This window comes from Anguilla anguilla, chromosome 4 (assembly GCF_013347855.1).
Source record: "Anguilla anguilla isolate fAngAng1 chromosome 4, fAngAng1.pri, whole genome shotgun sequence".
In the NCBI taxonomy this organism is placed as follows: Eukaryota; Metazoa; Chordata; class Actinopteri; order Anguilliformes; family Anguillidae; genus Anguilla; species Anguilla anguilla.
Window position 1 is genome coordinate 25,433,072 of NC_049204.1, and position 24,289 is coordinate 25,457,360.

The 24,289-nt window shown below is 45.6% G+C and overlaps 1 long non-coding RNA gene across 1 annotated transcript; it reads left to right on the forward strand.

Moving 5' to 3' along the window:
• The first annotated feature begins 11 nt into the window (after positions 1-11).
• LOC118226404 lies at positions 12-15,669 on the forward strand. Its single transcript, XR_004765036.1, has 2 exons — positions 12-209; positions 14,821-15,669. It is a non-coding gene; the product is annotated as an uncharacterized LOC118226404 (long non-coding RNA).
• The last annotated feature ends 8,620 nt before the right edge of the window (positions 15,670-24,289 follow it).

Here is a 24,289-nt window from a genome sequence, read left to right on the forward strand (position 1 = left end):
TCAAACTGAGTCCACCATCCATTTGACTGGACCCGAGGGCCTGGGCGACGGCGGCGTTCGCTGGAGAGAATGCGCCGTCCTCGCAGTTTCTCACGGCGCGGAAAGGACTTCCTGAGGGATTCGGAGAGGGCGAGCTCGGGCTGGCAGCGGAACGGCCTAGCCAGCGAGGAGACGCTCCAGATACAACGAGAGGACGCACAGCTGACACGGTAAGCCAAGGCCTCCATATCACTCTGGCACACGGCCCTGTTTGCTCAAGGGTACAGCGCTGCTGTGGCAATGTATCAAACTTAGCTGCGTTGCTAATTACGTAGCGTGCGTAGAGCTTAGCGCGTGTCTTTCAGGAAAATCCCCTTTTATACATGCATATGGTTTATGCTCGGGTCTTGCCCCGCCAGCTGTTAGTCGGGGCATTAGCTGCCCGCTCGCCAAGCCGCCGACATCAGGGGGCTGGCGCTGCGATCCCCCTCCGACGGGCATCGCTGCTGACAAAATGGCCGCCGCTGTCTGCCGGCTGCGTCTCCGGCCGAAGATGGCGCCTCCCTTTTTTTAACGTATGCCATCTGCCGAGCGGAAGAAAAAAACATGCAAATGCCGGCTAATTGCATTTGCATACGCTTGATTGTATTAACCCTCGCTGCTCGAGCGGCGGGATGGCGGGTGGCGAGCGCGGAGGACGGCGGCGGCGGCTCGCGGAAGCGCGCGGCGGGGCGGTCATGTGACGCACAAAGGCTCTCGGGCGCTGCTCTCTTTGTTTCTCCGTTTAGTCCTCGCGTCGCCGCGGACTTTTAGCCGCCGCTGCCGTTTGTGAAATATGGGTCTGCCTGGCGCTCGGCGCGCCATATGGGACATCTGCGACTGTCTGCGCCGCGCCGCCTCCTATATGCAAATCCCGCACTGTAAAGCAGAGCTCCAGACAGACGCCAGATAATGACCTCATTACCATGCACCGCACTCTCCCCTATAGGGCCCGGCGTGCCACTGTTTGGTGGGACTCGAACGAGTTCGGCCTTCACACATCGCTCAGTGTGAAACTGTGTGCGCCTCCACACAATGGCACCGCTCACGGCCACTTTATTATGGTCCTGTCAATGCAGGGGGGGGGGGGTGCGGGGGCGAGGGGTGGGGGGTCTGAGTATCGGGGGGCAAAGATGCGGGACGTGGAGCATCGCGGCTATGACGCTTTGTGTTCACGTACGTCGGTTTTGAGGGGTTTTGTTCTCGGGTGTGTGGTAAATCATTCCATCCAGTGTGTAGGTTTTGTAACGTGTTTTCTGTACTCTACTGGCAGGCACAGTGCGAGGACAGCATTTCTTCCTGCTTGCGGTTTTGTATTATTAAATATTACTATGAGAACCTGAAGCATTGGTTGTTAGGGCATAGTGAATGCACAGTTATTAGGGGATGGCATGGATCAATATAAGCTAATACCTTTTGGTTAAGATATCCTCCTGCTCTGAGCTTCAGCCTGGTAGGCCTGTGTAGTCACTTTCATTATCGAGTTTTAGGGAAATAATATTCTTGGCGCTCAGTTTGTTCTCAATAATCTTGGCAAAACATGATAATTGCACAGAGACCTGGGATTTGTCCTCCCCCTTGACATAGCTTGAATAATGCCTTTAAGGTTTTTATTCTCCCCCCCCCACTCTAAAACATATTATGGCTCCGGTTTAAGCCGGCGGATAAAAAGAGAAGTTATTTGTAAATGACCGTCTGGGCTGTGTGCGGCCCTCTCTGTCGATGGCGCTGGTTCCGCGAGCAGAATCGGGGGGGGCACGGTGGGCGAGCATGGCCAGGTAAGCGAGCGGGGCCCGCCCCGGGTGTCCTCTCAGCGCAGCGAGCGCCGTTACGCTGTGACTCAGACGCCACTAGCGGCGGCGGCTACACCGCGCCCCGGCTCGTCACAATGGGGGGGGGGGGACCATGAAAGGGAACCCAAACCCATGTAATCATATCACTTTTACTCCGGCTCACGCACGTCTCAGCGATTGAATCACTTTGGGGGACGCTGGTTAGCGCCCGGCCGCCTCGTAGAGACGGAGCGACGCAGCCCCCGTCGCCGAGCGCCGCCCGGGCGCGTGACGACGGTGAAACACGCCTGACAACCTGCAACCGGGGGCAACGGATCTACTGTGCGCTGCCATGCCCACCCAGTGACAAAAGGCACACATGCAGGGCAGGGGTGGACAGCATTAGCGATGTAATGTGTTCCCCTTATGTTTTCCAGAAAACACCGAGCCAATTAGAGTACACTGAGGCAGACCACGTCAGGTTGAGAGTTGTCGCTTACGATGTTGTTAAGTGTATAGTTGATTTGAGGCTCTTTTTTTGGATCCGTTTTCTGTTCTGCTTGGATGGGTGTCATCTTGAAGATGGTTGTGGGTTTTTTATTATTATTATAATAAAGGAATCTATTTAAAATTGGGGGGGGGGTGCTAGTGAAATAGGCGCTTATGATATGGGGGACAATGCGGGGGGGTCTTGTGTGCTCTCCTTTGCACAAAGAGGGGCTTTTTGCAGCTCTCTGCTAATTTCATCTCGGGCCGTTGTAATTGAGGCAGGCCTCTAATTGGCCGAGCTGCATTGTAACGGTGGTTTGGGAGATGAGGAACGAGGCTTGCCCATGAGACCGGGAGTACAGCTGTACAGTGCCCTTTGTGGATAAAATGGCGGTCATGCTTATCGAGTTGTTGTCTGTCTGTAACGTCGTGGTGTCGGGCAAGAGGGGGCTGTGGGGGTTGTGTGAGGAGGGAGGATTTTTTTTGGGGGGGGGGGGAGGCGAGACTGTCTGGCTGGAACAGTACACATATAAAAGGGGGGTGGGGGGGAATCAGAGGAGGAATGGTGTGTCTGGGGCAGCCGGTGCGTGCTCGTGTTTCCAATTTACATATTCAGAACAGCTGGGGAACCCATATGCTTTCAGATACACCAGACAAAATTATATACAGCCATACACCCCCACTCCCCCCCTTTACTCCAATACCCAAGCAAACACACACACATGTGCGCTACTCCAAATCAGACCCTTTTGTCAGGTTTAATGTACACTTTCATGATGTCGCTGGAAAACATAAAAACACCCCCCCCCCTTCAAAAAATAAAAATGCTTTTATGATAATCATTAGCAGAGTCATGTGTATAAGTACAGAACTGCAATTAGGTATAATTGAGCACACAAGGATGAGAGGGAGGCTGGATACAGTAAATCCTGTTAAAGGAGGATCAGGAGCAGGAGGAGGAGCAGGAACAGGAGCAGGAGGAGTAGGTAGGCGAAGTGGAGGAAGATGGGAGCGGAGGAGGGTGGAGGAGCAGGCTGTGTGAGACCCCTTAGGTGCCAGAGATGAGGAAACGGACGGGGAAAGAGAGACCTGATCTTCGTTATCCCCCCCTCCCCCCCCAGGCTAGAGAAGCAGGGCCCAGCGGCACTAAACTGAGAAAGGAGCACACGTCGGTGTGCTCAACGCGGGCCTTCATCTGTATCCAGTCGGGCTTCCTGCTAAAATATGCCGTGAAAAACAAATTATATATAATAAGTGTGCGATGGCAAGCTTGTCATGAGAGGTGCTGGCAGTTTCTATGTCACAGACAATTTCGTTGGATGTGATATATACGGTTTATTTAATACAGACATATTGTGACAGCCAGGGTAACTGCGGGAGCTTATTTTTCTATATGAACACTCCTTATAGCCCTTCTCTACTCAGATCACCCCCCATCAAACATATATCATCCATGTTGTGCGTGTGTGCGTGTGGGTGTATGCGTGTGTGTGTGTGTGTGTGTGTGTGTGTGTGTGTGTGTGCATGTATGTGTGTGTGTGTGTGTGTGTGTGTGTGTGTGTGCATGTATGTGTGTGTGTGCGTGTGTGTGTATACAATGATCAGATATGTTTAATAACCATGTATGCTGTCGTTGTTAGTTCATTTGCCTGATTCCCATAAAATCATTTGCCTAAACAAAATTAACCGGTCAGTGTAATTTTTTAAAAAATGCATTGGTATGATATTTTCATCACAGTAGTGTTTTGTGTGTACTGGTTATATCAAGCTTTGAAGATTCCTCTTATATAGGCTTTGGGCAGATATATAGGGAAATATTTTTATTTCAAAACATGGTTATCATTTTAATCTTTCAGATTTGATTGTGCTTTCTGGAGGAAAGATTGTTCTGCAACTGCACGGTATTTAAATGTGTATATTTATTTATCAATGGGGCTGAAAAAAGGCACACAGTACATATAAAATTTCTCACGTGATTCTTTTTCATAGGACTATAATTTTTAAAAAGAATTCATTTAATTTTTTTGGTGTAATATATTTGCCATCTTTTTCAGCAGCACCCAATGTCACTTTCCTTTTATGGTTAAATGTGTATTTTTCTAAAAAGATACCTTGTTGTGAAATGTCATCGCTTTTACTTGTAGAGGTTTTGATTAAATATAGTGCAATTGTAGAAGTAATCGTTGCTTAAATAATTCATTTCTGTTTTTCAGTTTTCCTTTTTTATTCAGACAAATAACTTTGTGGAGTAGTTGACTTTATAAAGCTAAACTAAAAATAATGTTTCAGTAAAAGAATTCCTCATTGCAATTAGAGTTTGCAAGCCATTCTTTTCACCCGCTGCTTTGAGTTGTACATATATATTTTTTATAAATGTTTTATATTATTAAATAAATCTTTTATTATTTCTAAATTGTTAATAGAAGCCCAAATTTAGTCTTGTCTTTTTGTGTGCACCCGAGCACGTTTTGTTCTTTGTTTGTGTTTGAAGGTACAGTAGCTTAAATAAACCAGTGTTAATAAGCTGAACACTGATCTATTTTTGCAGTGTGTGACTAGCATTCAATTTTTTTTCACTAATGCAAACCTTAAGATATTTATCCGAAAGGGTCCTTTTCCAAAATATTAAGTAGTAAGCGTGTCCTCTTCATTTAGTAAAGATGAAATATAAACCAAGTTAAAATATATATCATTCTGTTTGCTCATGTCCCTTAGGACATTTTTGAATTTTTCTCTTTTCCGTTTCTACTTTGAAAACATTCGTATGTGTAGATATGGAGAAAAAAAGATTTATAAATAGATTAGGGTTAGAATTACAGTAGTAATTTACACAGCTGATTTATCTGGCTGGTTTTAAGACTGTTGCCACCTCTGGCTTTGAGGCCCGCTCTTGCTGAAAACCCTTAAGCTGGGACATATTGCCTTTGTGCAGAGCCCTTTCCTTTATAGAGGTGATATTTTACTGTTTATTTGTGCCTTGTCCTTCACAGTAATGGGGTAAATATGTAAATTGCACCGTCTTTGCTGACCTTGAAAAGTGAGATAAAACTGTGGTGCTCATTTAGAAACGAAAGTCTTAAGAAAGGCTGAGGGAAAGCATTCGGGGATTTATCCAAGTCGCTGATTGTGTCATTACAAAGCCAGAGCTCTCAGCAGCATAGGGTCTGTGAGCAGTGTGTTACAGCGAAGGGCTGGAATATGCGGTATGTAAAGGGGAAAATAATTAATTCTGTATGTGTGATTAAATGGTCTATGCTGTGACCCGGGGTATATGGGAAATGTAGTTCTGAGACTGTGTTAAAATGAGTGAGGTGGCAAGGAGAGAGGCTTTGACATGGAGAACCAGTGAGAAGATTTGTACATACGGATGGGCGTAGATTGGAGATGTTATAGACCTGGGGCTGAGTGAGTGTCACTGTCGACCCAATACTCTCACACACAGAGAATAAAAGAAAGGCAAAAATTTGTTGGAGTTGTGTGGACAAAAACTCCTATAAAAACACACACACAGGCACGCAGATGCACCCACACACGTGCGTACACACACACACACACAGGCGTGCGCATGCACACACACACACACACACACACAGAGGCATGCGGATGCATACACACGCGTGTACACACACACACACACACACACACACACACACACAGGTACGTGCACTCACACATACACGCATACACACACACACATGCACATGAACGGAGGTTGTACACAGACACTCAGATAATGGCATTCGCACACACACACACACACACACACACAGGTAATTGCACTCACACATGCACGCATACACACACACACACACACACACACAGGCATGCGGATGCATACACACGCGTGTATACACACACACACACACAGGTACGTGCACTCACACATACACGCATACACACACACATGCACACAGGTAATTGCACTCACACATACACGCATACACACACACACACACACACAGGCATGCGGATGCATACACACGTGCGTATACACACACACACACACAGGTAATTGCACTCACACATACACGCATACACACACACACACACGCACATGAACAGCGGTTGTACGCAGACACTCAGATAATGGCATTCGCGCACAATGAGCTACATAAATATTGTATTGTGCCGTAGAGACGCGCCGGAATGCGAAGTGCTCGTAGCCGAGCGTGAGAACTGGCGAAAGTGTGCGCAGTCCTGTCAGGCGCTGGCTAGACAGCCTAGCTGTGCTGAATGCCTCAACAGCAGGTGAAGAAGGACCCCAGAGGTCAAGGTCAGAAAGGGGTCTCATCTGTTATGCAGCTCTGGCTGTCTGGGTCTAGACCATAGACATGCATATATAACTAGACAGGCAGGCACGCCCTCAGCCAACCTAAGAGACGAAGCCCCGGAAGTAAGCTTGTATTGCGCATGTCTTTGTTGTTTGAGGGCAAAACATTGAGCTCCCCTTTAAAGTGAATGGGGAATATCAGACTTTAGAAGGCAAAATAAAACATCCCCAATGGTATTTTGAAACTGGATTGATGACCGTTACGTTTCATATGAAAAGCAGATTGAAATATATGCATTATGTAGTGAAATATGCATATAAATGTTTTCCCATGACTTCTGGACCGAAACCAAATGGACCGATGAGGTTTTCTTTTGTTGTTAAATCACCTTGGATTTCTACATTGAAATAAATGGGCGGCAAGCTCTTTTGCCCTCAACAGTTGTGAACATGTGCAGTAGAGGCCGTTTCCTGATACTTCCTAGGCTTCACTGATTGGCCACTCCTACCCTCTCCAGTTCCTATGTATGCTCTATGGTCCAGACCACAGAACTGTATAAGAACTAGAAGGGAAACGTTGTCACATGGTTCCATTCAATTCTATTCAATTCGATACTTCCACGTGTGGCACCACCGCAAGATGGCTGCCACGGCCCGGAAATAGAATTATATGATGAGGCTGCCATGTATTTCCTATGAGAGTTGTAGAAATTCAACAAACTCACTCTTGCGCAAATTACACGCCAAAAGCTCACGTTGAGATAATCAATAGAATCAGGCAGTAACATTATACATTTTTCCTGGAGTAAAAAGTTTTTTTTGGCTGAACAGAACAGAAAATTATGACCAAATATCACTATTCCGATTGCGTTGACTAGGTGGGCTGATCTCTGACTGGTCGAGAATGAAATCGATGAGATTTGAAACAGGGTCAGGATCTTGATCATGAACCACAGCTTGATCATGTGACTGGGCCTGTCTGCACAGTGACTTCTTCACTTTCTGTACAGAAGTCTGGGTAGGCCTAGTACAGCTAAGTAGCGTACTGATAGATAGAGCTTTATTGTCATTGTTCAAGACAACAAAATTACAGAACCCTCTTAGTGTACAGCACATATACTGTGAAGGCATAAAGCTGTTTCAAATCCATAATTTTATGCATTTGAAGTACCACTTTCTAGTGCTTCTCGTGTTAATTACTCATTTACACTGGTTATGAATTCCAACTTAAAGTATGTATGCTCAGATCATGAAAACAGATCATGAATTGGTCACTTCACTTACACCTGCATTATGTCAATACATTTTTATGCCTAAACATTCATTTACCAGCTTTTTCATAGATTTTTTTAATCTTTTGCTCAGAAAAGAGTGAAATGTAACTTTGATTTGCTCTTGAAGTGGTACCTTTGCTTTCTGTAAAAGAATCAGTACTAGGCTTCATTGTGCATTTAAGTGGAGAACGAAAATGGTCTCAAATCCTTAGGGAATGTCAATAAGTAGTCGTAAATTCAACTCAATGAAGAGGCGGATTGATAAATGACAAATCCGCGCATGCTTGGTTTTTTTATAATTTTATTTTAGTTTCACCCATGTGAGAGAACAGCCACGTATTCAAATGCCCTTGAACGTTCTGAGCTCGTTCGAAGTTCGAAGGCGCACATCCTGTTTCCCTTAAGCCGTGGGAGAACGCGCCTCTCGTAGTTGCTCAACTTTGTCACTGTCTGGAAAGTCAGAAACCCGCGGAGCTCAGAAATTGAACACAAGAGCCCTTGAGTGGATCTGCATCTCGTTAGCATCAGCGTAGCGTTCCTGCGGCGCCGCGCAGGCTCTCGCGTCTGATTGGGCGACGAACCCCTCCGTCGGGAGGAGAGCTGGCGCTCAGTTGGCACCGCGTGAAGAACCGCGCGGGGGCGGGGGGGGGGTGGGCGTGTCGGGATTTGAAAGGGCTCTGCGGCGGCTCCGCTCGCGAGCGCCGCGCTCCTTCTGAAGATCTGGGGCAGCTGGTGCTGTAGTCATCAGCGCCGCGTTCTCTGCACTCCAAGGCTGTGGGTTTGAACACCTGGAGCCCAAAGCACGAACACGCAAACCAACAAAAAAAAGACAGAATTTGCAAGCTTTCTTTCGCCGCCCTGAATAAGGGTGTCAACTAAGCAGATAAGCAGCGAGGGCAGCAGTTGCATGCGGGTAAAGGAGATGACATAACATCCAGGTGTGTGACAGAGAAAAAGGTGGGCTCTAATTTACCTGCATGCACCAAACCATCACGTGACACAAACCAGCGCCTCTTTCATCGCCGGCGGGCCTTTCTTCGGCAGATGGTTTGCAGGAGGAACCGGGGTGACAGCCTTCCTGTGTTCGCTTTCTGCTCCAAAGGGAACGACAGGAGAAAAGGGGAAAGCAACCCGTCAGACGTTACAGTGTCTCCTTGTGGCACGTAGTAATTACTGCATCACAATCACTGCACCGGGGTAAGTGGCGGTGCTGTTCACACCATGCTAACCCATGTACGCTGTACAAGTCTAAGCATGGTTATTCCTTTAAGAGGTGGGGCTTATACCTCATCTGATGCTTTCCTAAGAAAGCAAGGGATTGAACTGAGGAGGAGGACGACACCATCCCACCCTCTGGAAGGTTCCATTATTCATCTCTGCTTATGCTTCATTAGTTGAGCTGAAAGAGGCACCCACCCCTCCCTCCCCCCTCCTCCCCATAACCTCAATAGACATGTCTTTGGCCTGAAGGAGTCCCTACCTCCCAAACGCTCCCCGGCCTAATCGTCTCAACTTGCGCTGAAATCAAGCTTAGTAACGGCACTTTTGTGCTCCTTCCCTCGTACCCCCCCAAACCCCCTGTCTCCCTCATTCTCTCACCTAGCTCAGCCACCCACCCACCCACTGCTTAAATCCCTATCAGCGTGTCAACAAAATGTCTGCTCAGCTGGGGTTGACACACAATCGCTTCTGGGGTTTATCCTCCTTGCCAAACTCCCCCTCACTCTCTCTCTCTCCCTCTCTGTCTCTCTCGCTTTCTCTCTCACTCTCTCTCTGTCTCTCTTTCTCGCTCTCACTCTCTCTCTCCATTCTGTCTCGTGAATGAACAGCAGTTCAGTTGACTCGTTTAATTGTTTTATCATCCTCACTTATATTTGAAAGTGTATCCAGAATATAACCTGTGCATTTTTTTAAGTTCTGAACTTCCTGTCTGTAATCAAATTTTGAGCAGACATCTGCTGAAAAAGACTAAATGAAAATTTTTAATACAAATATGGAAGCCTTTGGAAATTGAGCTTTACTGCTATGAATTTATACTTGAATGTCCAGCTTGCTAGACCTTGTTATCTGCACTAGCAGTTAATGTCTTCAGATAATTAATCTAGTGCATTTTGAAATGCTGACTTTATTGACATTGCATTTTTATTGTTCATATTTAAATGCCGATTTGAATACAAGCAGTGCATTAAGTAGTTATTATGTATCGTGTTAGTAAATAATATCTCTGCATGAGTAGATTATTGTTGGCCAGTAGGCATGAAGGTAGTGGGTGTACAGTGTGGGAGTTTCTAATAATAGAGAGCGTGATGTTACTTCTGTATGTTTGTATGTGTGTGTGTGCGCATGTGGGTGTGTGTGCGTGTATGTGTGTGCGTGCGCGTGTGTGGGTGTGTGTGCGTGTATCTTTGTGTATTTGTCTATAAATCTGAAGGTGACTGAAGCATCATTGTACAAATATTTTTTTTTAGTGTCTGCACTCTTTCTATAGAGTACAGAGTGTCATGATATTCTTGTCATTATTAGTGTTCCTTTTAGACTCTGTTTTATGCGGTGGGGTGAAGGTAGGCCAGTAAATGCGATGTAATCTTTATGTAGATGTATGTACATTATTTTACGCTCTACAGAATTCGGTTCATTCCAAAGGAAGGGGGTTTTGATACAATAGAAGCCCGGGGAGAGGCTTCTGGTGCCAGCGGCAAGGAATTGAATCTTTCTGAAAACGCTGGCAGAAATCAGTTAAATACAGTGTGTCTGTCGGACGCTGATTTTAAAATACATTCATGCCTTTTGAACAGCGTCCGCCGTGCCACCTCCCTTTTCAATCAGGCACACAGCAGACAGCTACAGAGAGGAATCCAGGGGTCCTGTCTCTGTGAGCATGAGGCAGGACAGGGTGGGAGGGGAGATGTGCGTGCGCCCATATCTGTGGTTCCTTTAAAGCGGGATTGTATGCATACTGATGTATTAATGAGTGTCCCCCGCTTGCAGGCGCATAGACACACAGGCTCTCCGTCGACCGAACTCAATGTCACCCCACTCCGTCTTCCTTCGTCCGGCTCGTAGCCTTCGCATTGTTTTTGAACTTCACTTTGGGCAAATTCAAATTCATTGTCACTGCCGAACCACCCCCCACCCCCCTGTGGTTTTCCCCGCGGGACACATTTAACTGTAGCACGGCTGTCAGAATTAGCGCGACTGTGTTTATTTTCTTACGAAACAGAAGGTTGAAATAAACTTTTAAAAGAAAGAAGGTATTTAAAGAGCAGAACAGAGAGTTCTCTCTCTGTCCGTATGAAATAGGAGCGCGTACCTGATGTCCTCGTTGTGGGTACTAGAGGGAATTGCACAATCCTGGCTGCAAATGAGTCAGACCTGCCTGTGTCTCTGAGGTCCAGTGAGGCTGCAGATACTGTACCGAATGACCTGGTTTCAATGCAGCGGTGCCTCGATCCCTCGGATAATTAGTAGCTATCATTTCAATGACCTGGGCACTGTTTTATCATCTATTTTGGAGGATCCTAAGAATATTATGTCAAGATTAGAAAGCCCTTCTGAGAAAACACACTGAAGCGATTGAGTACATGAAAACAAGAGGGGGTGTGGGGTGGGGAGGACGATAGCAGACCCTATCATCTCCCAGGGTGGATTGCGGTTAGCAACATTAAATACTGAATGGGGGAGAAAAAAAGCTTTTTTTTACCATTGCATCCCATTTCAACTTCTGCTCAATTTCACTTTTCTCCTTGCTATTTTTGTTCCCCCTCTCCTTTTTGTCTTTCCTCTCTGTTCCCCCTCCCCCTTTTTATTTTCTCCTTCCATCCTTTTTTTTTTCGTGCCGTGAAAATGTGGGCTGAAGTTTGCTTTGCAGAGTCTATAAAAGGAGTTTTAAGGAAAGCTGCGGTTAACAGATGAACAATGGCTAAATGAGCCCCCCCTCTGTGGAGAGGTGGTTCCCATGGGGACCCGACGGGGCTCTCTATTGGCTTCGGCCGTCCGTGGCCCCCCATTCACGGCTCGGTCATGGTCACTTATGGCGGGGGAAAATCACTTGATTCATGCGAGGTGTGATCCAATGACATGTATTTTTAATGAGGGGCTACGTCTTTGTTGGGCAGACACTGGGCTGGGAGAGCGGGCGAGGCCCCTGACAGCCTGCCCCCGCTCTGCCTCTCGGGCTCACTGTGGCCCGGCCAGGAGCCAGAAACAATAGCGGCGCACAACCACCTCTCCCAGCTCCAGAATAAACCCACCGCAGAGCTCCTGTCTTCGGCCTCCTATAACTCAGCTCTTAGTTACCATGATAATGTCATCAGGAACCAGGCCTTCTCCGCTGCTGCTACAGTGGAGGGTCTCTTCTCTGTGTTGCCGTTGTTTTTGGTTTTTTCTTCAGATTTGTGAAATCGACGTTCTGAAGGGTGTATTTTTGTCCGTTTAAACGGACAAAAGGGCAGTTTACGCGGAGTGTTCTGTTGGTTTCGCGTCAAAATATTGCAGGAAAGTTGGATGAATTTTTTTTCCTTTAGGATGAGTTGTGACAAAACATTCATGATTTTGCCATTCAAAAGTGAGTCTTTGCGCAATAAAAGAACTCCATTACACAAACACGCTTTTTTTGTCTATGAAAAGTTTACAAATTTGGCCTGGCACGCCATGCAGAATAAGAAATAATCACCAAGATCTATCAAAAGTCTGTGATCTGTCGTGTTGTACTACAGCACTAACTGACCATGGGTCCCTGTGCTTTAATTACTCCTTAATTACTTGCCTCAGTTACTAATTGCTTCTGTTGCAATTAGTTTGAGCCTCTGGATCCTTGCTAGTTTCCCAGATGGTAGTTAAGCACTTAAACAGATGCTGCTCTGCTACACATTTTCTACCCTACACCTCCTCTTTCTTTTTCTTTTTTTTCTAAAGCTCCCTGTTTTTCAGGCCGGCCCCAGTTCTTGCCTGGGCGATGCAGAATTAGTATGCAGTTGATGCCTCTTCCTAAATAATGGGAGCGCGGAACAGCAGTGGAACAGGGGCTAAACAGCGCCGTCCCCTTCGGCCCTGTCCCAAACCTTCACCAGACATCAGACAGACAGTCTGAATTGAACAAGGGCCCAAAACCCCCCCGCCCCAGTCCCAGTCCCCGTCCCCGTCCCACCCCCTCCCTATACACATATGCAACCCCGCTCGCCTCCTTCTGCTATTGAGGTGCTCCAGACACCGTCCACCCCCAGCCAAACTCTGAATATATTAAGCAGGGCGGCCCCCCCGGTCACCAGATTGTGGCCCACCGTCTCCCAAGCTGCTCCATCTCAAACCTGACGCTGCACCCCCCACCCCCCCACCATGTCCACTCCTCAATCTAATATGTTAATGAATAATCTTAAACCTACACTGTCACGTCTGCTGTTGCGATGCATGCTATTGTACACGCTGATCTTTTCCTTCAGGACCCCTGTTGAAAGGGAGCGTTTGTCGTGTTAAAGAGAAGGAGGGTATTCTGGGTAGGAGCACAAAACCCGTTCCTAACGCAGCCGTGCGTTTTCCCTGTGTGGGTGTCTAACTGCATGCTTTGCTGAACATGTGTACCCAGAGAAAAGAGCTGTCCATTTAAGCTGAAATACACGGCGCTTCGGTGCAGCTCAGTGTGTAAGCTAATGCTGCTTGGTGTCCTCGTCTTGTCAGGATTTGGTTGCTCAAATACAAGGGTCGTTCAGTGAAAATAAAATTCATTGTGGGTTCATACTGATTCCAAAAAATGTTATATTTTATATGTTATGAATGAAATATATACAGTATATGTTCAATACATACATGTCTACTACTCTGGGCACATTAATAATGATTAAGTGTGTATTTCTGCCTTATCTCTGAGCTGATCATAATGACAGCTGTCTGTCTGGTCGCTATGGTGCTGAGAACGGTCGCCACGTCACCGAGCTTATAATGTGGCGACCGCAAACTCTGACGAAGCAAAAGCGTGCGGCGGCTCTGTTTGTGAATGAGTGGGGTCAGGAGTAAGTGTGTCTCTATCTTAATCCCAGAGGTGATATTTGTCCGGTCCCTGCTGACCCCCCCCTCCCCCCTCCCCCTCTGTAGTGTTGCTCAGGGGTCACGCAGAGTGCCCAGACGGGGCTGTGCTGTGACCTGTGTCTGTCTGCGGGCCCGGGGGGGTCGTCCCCTCGGCCGAAGGGAGCCGCGCGTCGCCCTGCGTCGCCCTGCGTCTCCCTGCGTCGCCCTGCGTCTCCTCCGGGCGGAAACGGCGGCGGCGGCGCGGCGGGGCCGGCGCGTGCGGCGCAGACTCTGTGCCGGTGCTCCTGCGGCGCAGACTCTGTGCCGGTGCTCCTGCTGCGCCGCGGGTTTTAACGCAGCCCGCGTGGCGGAGTGGCCGTCTGCCTCCTCCTCCTGCCGCGATCTCAGACTGGGATCCTCGGAGGGCCGCTGTGCCCGCCGGCTTGTCCGTGTGTCCCTGCGCGCGAGCGCTTAATTTAAGCCACTGATTGGCTAAAGCAGGGGGTGTCAAACTCCAGTCCTGGAGGACCACAGTGTCTGCTGGTTTTCAGTGTGTCTCAGCGCCAGTGACTTATTTGTGTCATTAATTGGCTAAAGAAGCCACACACCTTGTTCTCAAGGCCTTAACTGGCTGCTGTTTGGAAGGAAACCACAAATATCGGCAGACACCGCGGCCCTCCAGGACTGGAGTTTGACACCCCCGTGGTAAAGAGAATGTACACCTTGTTCCCAAGGCCTAAATTGGCTACAGATTGGAAGGAAATCACAAAAAGCAGCAGAGATTATGTCCCTCCAGGACGAGAGTTTGAGACCCCTGATGTACAGCCACACCTGAGCTTACTGCAGCACAACTTCAGGCTACAACACTTAAATTGCTGCAGCTAGGAGTTGAACCGCCCAATCTTCGAAGCCCGGGTTCTTAACCGTTATATTACACGGTTTAGTTGGGTGTCTTCCTGTTGGGGTCTCAGTCTTTTCTGTTTTTTTGTCTTTTCAGGAGCAGTTTTGGGGCTGGCCACACATGAAACCAGGAAGGTGGGAGTCACCAGGACAGTGGCAGACTAAACCCACCACCAAAAAAGCACCAAAAGAGCTTTGTCTCTGAACTTATATATCTGAGGAGACCAGAGGAAGCTGTTGTATGCGGAAAGACCAGAAATATGCATATTGAGATTGAATATTATTTTAATATCCTACTGACTACTGTACAAAACTGGGAGCATATTTTGGGCACAGGTAAGTGAGTGAACTTGCAGAGCAAAAAGCAGGTAAGTATTTAAACAGTTGTGTATATCCATTCAACAATTTAATATTTCTGTATCCTCGAGCATTGTAACAAAATAATCCACAAGCATGACTTGCGCACACTTTTCAGGAGAGTGGCAGCGAATATGTAGAGAAGATTTAAATGATCCCCAGACTGAACAGACCGATAATATCAAACCAGGATTAACAGACAGCAGCTGCTGATTTCCTACATTAGCAGCAAGAGAAGACTCCTTTATTTTGACACTGGCATATTCATGGGCAGCCCTTTGCCATTCCCAAGGGGTCCTGCATATCTGTAAGTGATGCTTAGCAGCACAGAAAGTCACTCTGCTGTGTCTCTCATCAGAACACTTGGGAGATTAATGAAAGCTCAAAGTGAATTTATTTATTTGCTTATGTTTTTGTAATCATTCATATGTAGTCAAATCGCTGAGTATAGTATTATAAGATTATCAGTGGCTACTGGGGCTGTGCAAAGGGGGTATTATACTTATAAAGCCAATAGTCCTCGAATGAGAAAATGCATTGACACGTGTCTTCATCTTGTGTGAGTTTTAAATAAAATATTTAAAATTAATTTCTTGTGTCTGACTTTTCATTGCCTCTTCCTTTTCATTTTCTTACATTTAGCCATACTATGGGACTGGTTCAAGAATTTTCAAGAATAATTCTCATTTATAGTCATATTATTACTGATTTAAAATGAACAAATTTCTGTAATGTATTAAATGCCAACAAATACAATCAGATCCCTTGTTGATGAGCAAAGTTTTCCATTTTTATACTGAAGCCACATGTTACCGCTTATGTTTCAAAACCGCTGGTGGAAATTAGTTCCATAAGCGAGAGGGGTTGCTGAAGAAAGCACTGCACTGCTTGCAGAAGCGTGCACACACACACACATATGCTCACACACACCCGCGCACAAATGTGCTCATGCACACACGCACACTTGCTCACACACGCTCAAACACACAAACATGCTCACGCACATACACACTTATACATGCACATACACGCACAAACATGCTCATTCACACATGCACACGCTCACACACACATGCTCATACATGCACACACAGGCGCAAACACACATGCTCGTACACGCTCACCCACACACACACACGCAGACATACACATGCTCATACACACACGCACACACACACACACACACACGCACGCACACACCCACACACATGAACACACACACGCACGTACGCACACACACACACGCACATACACACGCACACGCACACACACACACGCACATACAGACACACACGCACACACGCACGCAAACACACGCACATACACACACACACGCACGCACACACGCACATGCACATACACACACACACACACGCACACACACACACACACACACGCACACGCACACGCACACACACACACATGCACATACACGCATGCACACACACACACACACACGCACACACACACACACGGCTGCCGTTGTTTGGCGGACATCGCGCTCATTGTTTCCCCCCTCGGTCTGTGAGCGTGCTGCTCCAGTGCGCTCCAGCGCGTCGGGTGAAATGGGCTCCCCGGCTCCTGCCCTCAGGACGGGGAGCCCCGCCGCACGTCCCCTCCCGTCGGTCCAGACGCTCCGACCGCATCGGGGCTTGACCCGAAATTAGGGCCAAGCCGCCTCGGCCGCCGGGAGGGGAGGACCTCTGGTGAGAGAAAGAGGGAGATTATCCCATTCTGCCTGACCAGTGAGCAGCGCGGTATTGACCAGGGGCCACCCATGGAGTCTCCAGCCAGCCGTGAGATGGTCTGCTATACATGCTTACCCAGCATGGCAGATTCCCCCACTCTCACCGGGGATAAACTTCAGGGTACGAGCCGCGTTTTTTTTAAATGCTGCTCGGGGAGATTACAACAAAGGAGCCCCAGTTCCCCCCAGCGCCACCCTGGTCCCACCTCCTGTCCGAGATCACCTCCTTAAACCTCCATCAGGAACTTAGCCAGGCCTTTCATTGTCTCTGCGCTGCGAGGAGATGGAGGGTCATTTGGAGAGAGCACATTTCTTATATTGAGAAGATGGTGCTTCTCAAAGGGTGAAATGCACTTTGAAATTACAGCGGTAACGGCAAAGGAATGGACACGTATCCCATAACTTTGACCGCAGACGGAGGTGAGGTGTGATGCCTAAGACGGAATAGAACAACACGCGCAGAACAACACGCATGAACACTCGGAAAGACAGAGAATGTGGTGAGCTCGGGTAATGCGCATGCATGCCAAAATACCGCACAAGATCAATTTAAACACACTCTTAAGGGGCGTGATAAACAGCCTGTGCTGTTTGTATGAAGGATCTCATTGAAAAACTGAATAGAAAACCTGGAAGAGCCTGATTGATATATAAAGAAAGCTGCCACTAGTTCCACTCGGCAAGAGGGACGGTATACCTACATACCGGGGGCCACTGTCTGTTCATATCTTAAAAACAATTGCCACTAAATCTTCAGCCACATCTGGAGAGCAGTGGATTGAATCTGTGCAATCTCTCATCCCATCACAATATCTGCTTGCAACACAAAGAATAGGGATAATGAATAGAGAAAATAAATGTTTAGCGATGAGAAAAGAAACTGTATAAAATGTAATAATTTACTGTATCTTCCATATTCCCAAACATTTTTAAGCCACACACTGGGCTGTCACAGAGAGTAAACGATACCTATTTGATATTATTTGATTGCGATTGAGTGTGTATGTGTGTATGATACCCTTATTACTAAACTTTTCCACAAAGGATTTATTATTATATAATTCATCATCATATAAGCAGGAGAGGAGTAAATCATTCTAGTTCCTATATTCTGTACACTGGAGTAGAATTTAAGCCATCCTTTAGGGGACCCATCCAGTTAATCCACAAAGCTACCACTAAAAAACAAAACAATTTATTTGGTTTTCACAATTTTTTTTTTTTTTTTGTAGAACGCATATTTGTACGATTAGTCTTGATTTTTTTAAACTATTTTATTTCAGTTAACACATTTCAACGAATTTTAGTCTTCCCGCTGTACATTGGTTGGGAGGTATGAGCCGTCACATCATAAAGTGTCTGGAAGTCATAAAGTGACTCACAATGACAATGTCTACCACATCCCTTTAGGGTGGAATTTAGTGTGACCAGGAAAAAAGGATTGTAGGTCAATTAGTTGTTAGTCCAAAAGGGTCTGGTGGGTCGTGCCTGTGGTCAGTCAGAGGTTAATGAGTCAATCAAAATGTGGAAACAGTGCATAGGCTAGCATACTTGAGAATAGCGACCATTGTAAAAAACAAACAGCGGATAATTTAAACACAATAAACCTACCACATATTAGCAAACAACGCGTGTAAGGAAAACCAACAAAATAGACTACCCACGAAGAGTAGCGTAGCCTACATCACATAGCTTCAAAAAATGTGTTTTTCTTCTTCTTCAGGTAATGGAACCTAATTATACGACACAAACATTACACATTACATTTCGTTCTGCAAAATTAGCTCAGTTAATGAGTCAATTAGCAGTCCAACTTAAGGAGTTTACCGAAAATATGCATGGACACATGACACTGGTACATTGTAAGGTTTCACGTCGAAAACAGTTGGCTGCCGTCACTGTGGTACTATTTTGACGCCGGTATGACCACATCGGACCGGATAATTCCTACTGTGCCAGTGCACAGGTAGGCTACGTTCGACCACATGTAACCGTCAACTTTTAGGTAGCCTACAGCCTACTTCATTTTCCATATCGATATAGGTCTACCATTAATAAGATATGTAATGTATTTTCATATTTTAAAGAATAATTAGGCTACAGGCTACGCTTTAGCTGTCGTTGCTACCAATCATTTAGTAGGCTAAGATGACAAAATGTCATAACGACATCAAATTACTTTTCCCGCGCATCAGAAATGTAAATAAATAAATTAAAAAAATGTAAAAAATAAAGAATAAAAAAAAAAAAAAAAAACTCGAAATGTATATTTTTTCTACTTTATTCCTATATGTTATAATATTAAGATGGTGAAGAGGTCATTCGCATAATAAATAGCAAACTTCGTTGTGTTTTATGTGTGCCTCTCCGCCAAGTTGCATGCAAAGCGTGACAACTTTGTGTGCAGTTTGTCATGCTAACCATTCCGCCGCTATTGAACATAGTGTCAAGCCAAACACAAGGAGCAGAAGGTTCACAGGACCTCTGCTTTTATCATGCTAAGTCCACCGGCCAGCCCTCCCCTCAAAAATACTTACATATTTACATACGGACTCGCGTTCTCAAAGCAGCGAGACATGGAACACACATTGCAAAGGACACCCCCGGCACATTGCTTGCCACGAATGATGGCGAGGTTATGCTAGACAATAAAGGCGCGACAACTCATAGTCTAGGGCATTCAGTCGGGTATAGAGGCCGGCCCATTAAAATGGCTAGCAACTCTCATAACAACGTCTATGAAAGAGAACATCCAGAACAAACGCTTACTCTTATTGCCATATTCTAAACCATTTGGCTCTCTTATTTACCACTATACTTTACTTGCAAACCATGGCCTGAGTGTTGATATTTAATGCAATTAATTTGAAATCCTAGTTATACACTTCAGGGAAGCTGCTTGATGTGATCTGGAACGTATTGGATCTCATTATTATTCACATCTCATACGAACAAAAAATAAATTAAATAATAATAATAATTATTATTAAACGCTTCTAATGAAAGCATGATCATTCATTATTTGATATGTCAGGTGCATAGAGTTTTCTTATGCAAAAATAGTTTAAAATTTTTTTTTAAATAATAATATTTGCGCCATTTTATCCACGTAAGTGGTAATTCACATGTATCATAGACACAGGATCTCTGTGTTGATGGGTTTCCCGGTCTTCAGGCTCCCTGCCTGGCTCATAGCCAACTTATTCATTCTAACCTCAAATTATACATTATCATAATCATAGGCAACTGAAAACCCATATTCCAGAGCTGCCGTAATTATTAGTTTTAAAACCAATTCTGACAGACGTTACTTAGTTCTGATTAATTACCATTTGTAGGTTTTCTGATTTTTTATTTTTTTTGTATTTTCCAAAGATATATATTTATTGTTGTTTGTACAATAAATATATATTGGCTTTGTATCATAGATGAAAGAAAATATGTATCTCCACAGGACACATTTGTGAGAGACAAAATCATTATGTGCATTCCAATACTGAAATATAAGCTTAAAAAAATAATTAGTAGGTATAAAAACATGTGTCCACAAACGTGCTTCCACCTGTGTGCATGTGTGCTCTCACAAGGAGCCACGGTCTGGGGTTCAATCCTGTACTCAGACTCTGCAGGTTTTCTGTGGGCTTTCTGGTTTATTTCCACAGTCCAAAGGCATGCTGCTGTCTGGAATAACTGGCATCTCTAAATTGTCCCCTAGGATCGTGTATCTGTGCCCTCTAGATTGGCAAAAGATGGTTCCAGCCTTGTGTCCAGGTACTTGCCTGGTTGAGCATCAGACTTGGATGGATGGATAACCCCTTTTCAAAAGATATGAAAAATGACTAAAATGGCAGGTAATGTATGCAGGGAAGAAATCCAAACGAGTAGCAAGTCTTTTTCATGGCAAACATACAGTTTTTTTTCTTTTTATCATAAATATGATCTTACTGGGCAGATCAGTGAAAATGCTTCATGCAGAATATAGACCAATTAACAAGCTCATTACACCAGCATAATTGGAATTTCAGCTACAGTGGAACTCCAGCACCCGCAAAGAGCTCTAGAACAAAGTCTGGAGCTGCGCTGAATATCACAGTGTTAAAAAGTACGTTATTATTTCCTCTTTTGCCACTGAACTCAAATTCAAATCTAAACATATCTGATTTTGTAACTCTATAACTACTAGGTCTTCAGCCACAGGCTTTTTTTCCCCTCAACAAAACACATTAATTTCATTCACAATCAATCCCATTGTGTTCGTTATGTGAAATGCTTCCCCCCCCCCCCCCTATGATATAGGCATATTTCATTTTTAATTATTTGATATTTTCTTTTGAAAAAATAAAAAAATCTGTGAACCTGACCAGAAGAAAAGCTGCAGAGGCTCCTCTTGAGGCTTTCAGTTTTTTAAGACCCGAGACCCCTCTTTTGACGGCGCTCGGGGTTTTTAAATTTATGTGTAATTTAGTTCTGCCGCAGAAAGGAGGCAGGGAGTTTCCATTAAAGTGTACACACGGCGTGCACTTTGAATGCCAGCGTGGGGACTGCGCTTGATTGAGTGAAGCATGGCTCGGTCTGAACACCGCCCGTAATGGAAATCTCCAGCCCGGGCTCTCAGTAATGCAGTGACCTCGGTGCCTTTACAACGCGGCTAGCCGATAAGTGGCAATATGCTGTATCTTATAAAATTAACAAGACTTGGGCTGCAGAGGTAGGGGAGTAGTGTGAGGAGGGTGGGGGGGGTTGGGGTGTCTAAGTGTTGTAAAATTTTAATATTTCCTGCATGAATACGGGGAGCACGGAGACGTTCCTCCTTCGTTGGAGACAAAGAGCGTGCAACGTGGGTTTTTTTTTGTGTTTTCTTTTTTTACAAGATAGCTTTACGGGGCTGTAATGTGTTTCTGGTTTTAACGTGAGGATATTTATGAAAGCAGACGGTGGGCATCCATGAATCCACCAGAACGACAGCGGCGTTATACCCAGAATGCAGTGCCAGTGCCATGGGGTCGCTGGTAAAGGTGGGCAGCCATGTTTTCTCAGTGCCGAACCCCTGTAAGCGTAGGTTGAAAGATGCAGATGGTGGATGTGGCTGCAGGGTTTCGCCAGGCTTGCGTTTTGTTTTGTGCCCTAAAAGCTTACAGCTGGCACGCGCGGCGGGCATCGCGATCCCAGCGAGCTGTGTTCTCAGAAGAGCACAGCGGTACGGGGCCACAATTAACACCAGGACCACAGGACTGGCGTGAAGTACGCCGCAGCAGAATATTCTAGCAACCAGACGTATATTTTCGAAAAGCCAGTCTTCCTTGACATATGCAAACTAGGAGCCTTTTTTTTATTTTGCTCTTTCATCTTTCCATCCCCCCATCAATCCCTCCTGCCAGTCTCCTGCGTTTCCCACACAGTCAGTGAAGGTCAGAGTGGAAGAGATGGTGTGTGTGTGTGTGTGTGTGTGTGTGCCTGTGTGTGTGTGTGCGAAGACCTTTTGTTTGCTGCGCCCAAGAAGCTTGGTAGTAAATTATTCATGCGTCATTTGAATACATGCAAATGAGTTTTTCCCTCCCCTGGCACGGTTCCAAGTACCCATGGCAACCGTGTCTCCCAGGAGCACCCTGTGTCCCCTCCTCCTTTCAGAGTACCCCACCACCCACCCCCCACAGCCCCCTCTCCCTCCAGGATGCCTTCCTCCCCCCCCTTTCTCCTTCATTGTTTAGGGATACCAAGTTGTCTCAGGGTGGGTAGATGGTGGGGGGGGGGGGGGTTTAGGGTAGCCCAGACTTCAGTGTCAAGGTCAGTGGCAGGCGGTGGGAGACAGAGGGCTCTCTGCCCAGCCCAACAAGCCTGTCGGCACAGACCCACTCATCTGTATTATTAGCGGGACGGGAGGGGGGCGCTATCATTCGTGATCGCCCTCCGGAGGGTCACTCCAGCCGTATTCCGAGCCTCGTGGCGCATGCGCGCTGTCCGGGAAGCGGGGGTGGAGGAGGGGCAGAGCTGCTGGAGGCTGGTGCTCCGTCGTCAGCCAGGGCTACCTTGTTAGCTAGCTTCTCAAGCAGCGTAAACACAAGGATGCTGTTATTTTGATAGCTTTTGTGCTTCAGTGGCTTTGTTCAGAATGATGCTGTTTGAATTTCACATTTTATCTTAGTATTAACAGCAAGCTAGCTACTAGCAACTGCAATTTAATGTTTAGCAATGCAGTGATGACACTAAGTAGGTGCGGCATAAGCAATAACATCTTTAATCACTTGTCAATTGGTAGACCTACGATGTCAACTTCACAGTCTCCAACATAGACCGGTGTGATCACATCACTGCACACTGCCCCATAAAGCACAAACTACAGACCACCACAGGGAAGATGCATTGTTCTTTGAAACGGAATTATAAGTTTCCATGTGAGCTGTTGTCAAGGGGCCACAACAAGAGTAAAAAAAACCCAATGAATTTAGCAGATTCTCAAGATTGTTAGAAGATTAGTCGCTTTCAATGTGTGGGCAATAACACACAATTGCACCTTGGCAAACAGCAGAGACTATTTTCTAATTCTGAAATTTTGTATGACAACCAGTTTTTTATTTTATTTTTTAATTTCATGAAACCTTATACTATATAGCCAATTAATATCTATGTAATGACCATTATTCCAGAAATTCAAAGTGCCCCTTGTCCATGGCAGTTTAAATGTATTTTCTGAGGTTGTGGCAGTCATTTGTATTTTAGGCAAGAGGACAGTGTCATCCACTTCAGGGAAATGTACTGCATTTATAAGATTATTAAAGGATAAATGTTGTTTAGGGCCCCTCAGTGCTGTATGGCAGTATTTTCCCAGACAGGGACCACAGTGTGAAGGTCAAGTTCAGGGCATGGGGTGGTTGTAGAAGACCTAACCCCCCTTTGAGCCACATCGTGGCAGTGCCTCTCATTGTGCATAACCGCCATCTAGTGGTCACTTATTTTTATTACACTTTACGTCATTTACTTTTATAATATCCATCTTTCTGTGTATTTTAGAATTATATTTTTTGTCTTTAATCTTGAGTAACTGCACGTTTTTACTTTTGGAAAAACAAATGAGTACATTTAGTTCCAAAATTCATTTTTTAAACCTTCTGCATCTTTCTTAAATGCTCAAGCAATTTGATAACTAACATGCATAGAATGTTAAAAGAAAAAAGAACTGAATGCTAAAATATAAAGTATTGCTAATGTTATTTAAGTTCAATGCTGGCGTCTTATTAATAGCCTACCAGTTATTTTATTCAACGTTCTACCTTGTGTTGCTTATTACTTGGCTCCACCTTGTGGCATAATTTTGGTATTACATTCAAGTTGAATGACTGCATTATTTCAAGCCTTACTGAATAACTGTCTTTTTAAATAAAACAATGAATTCCAACTGTGTTTTACCTATTACGTGTTGTGCAATCATGTAAAGAGAGATGCATTTTTTAATTAGATGAAATCT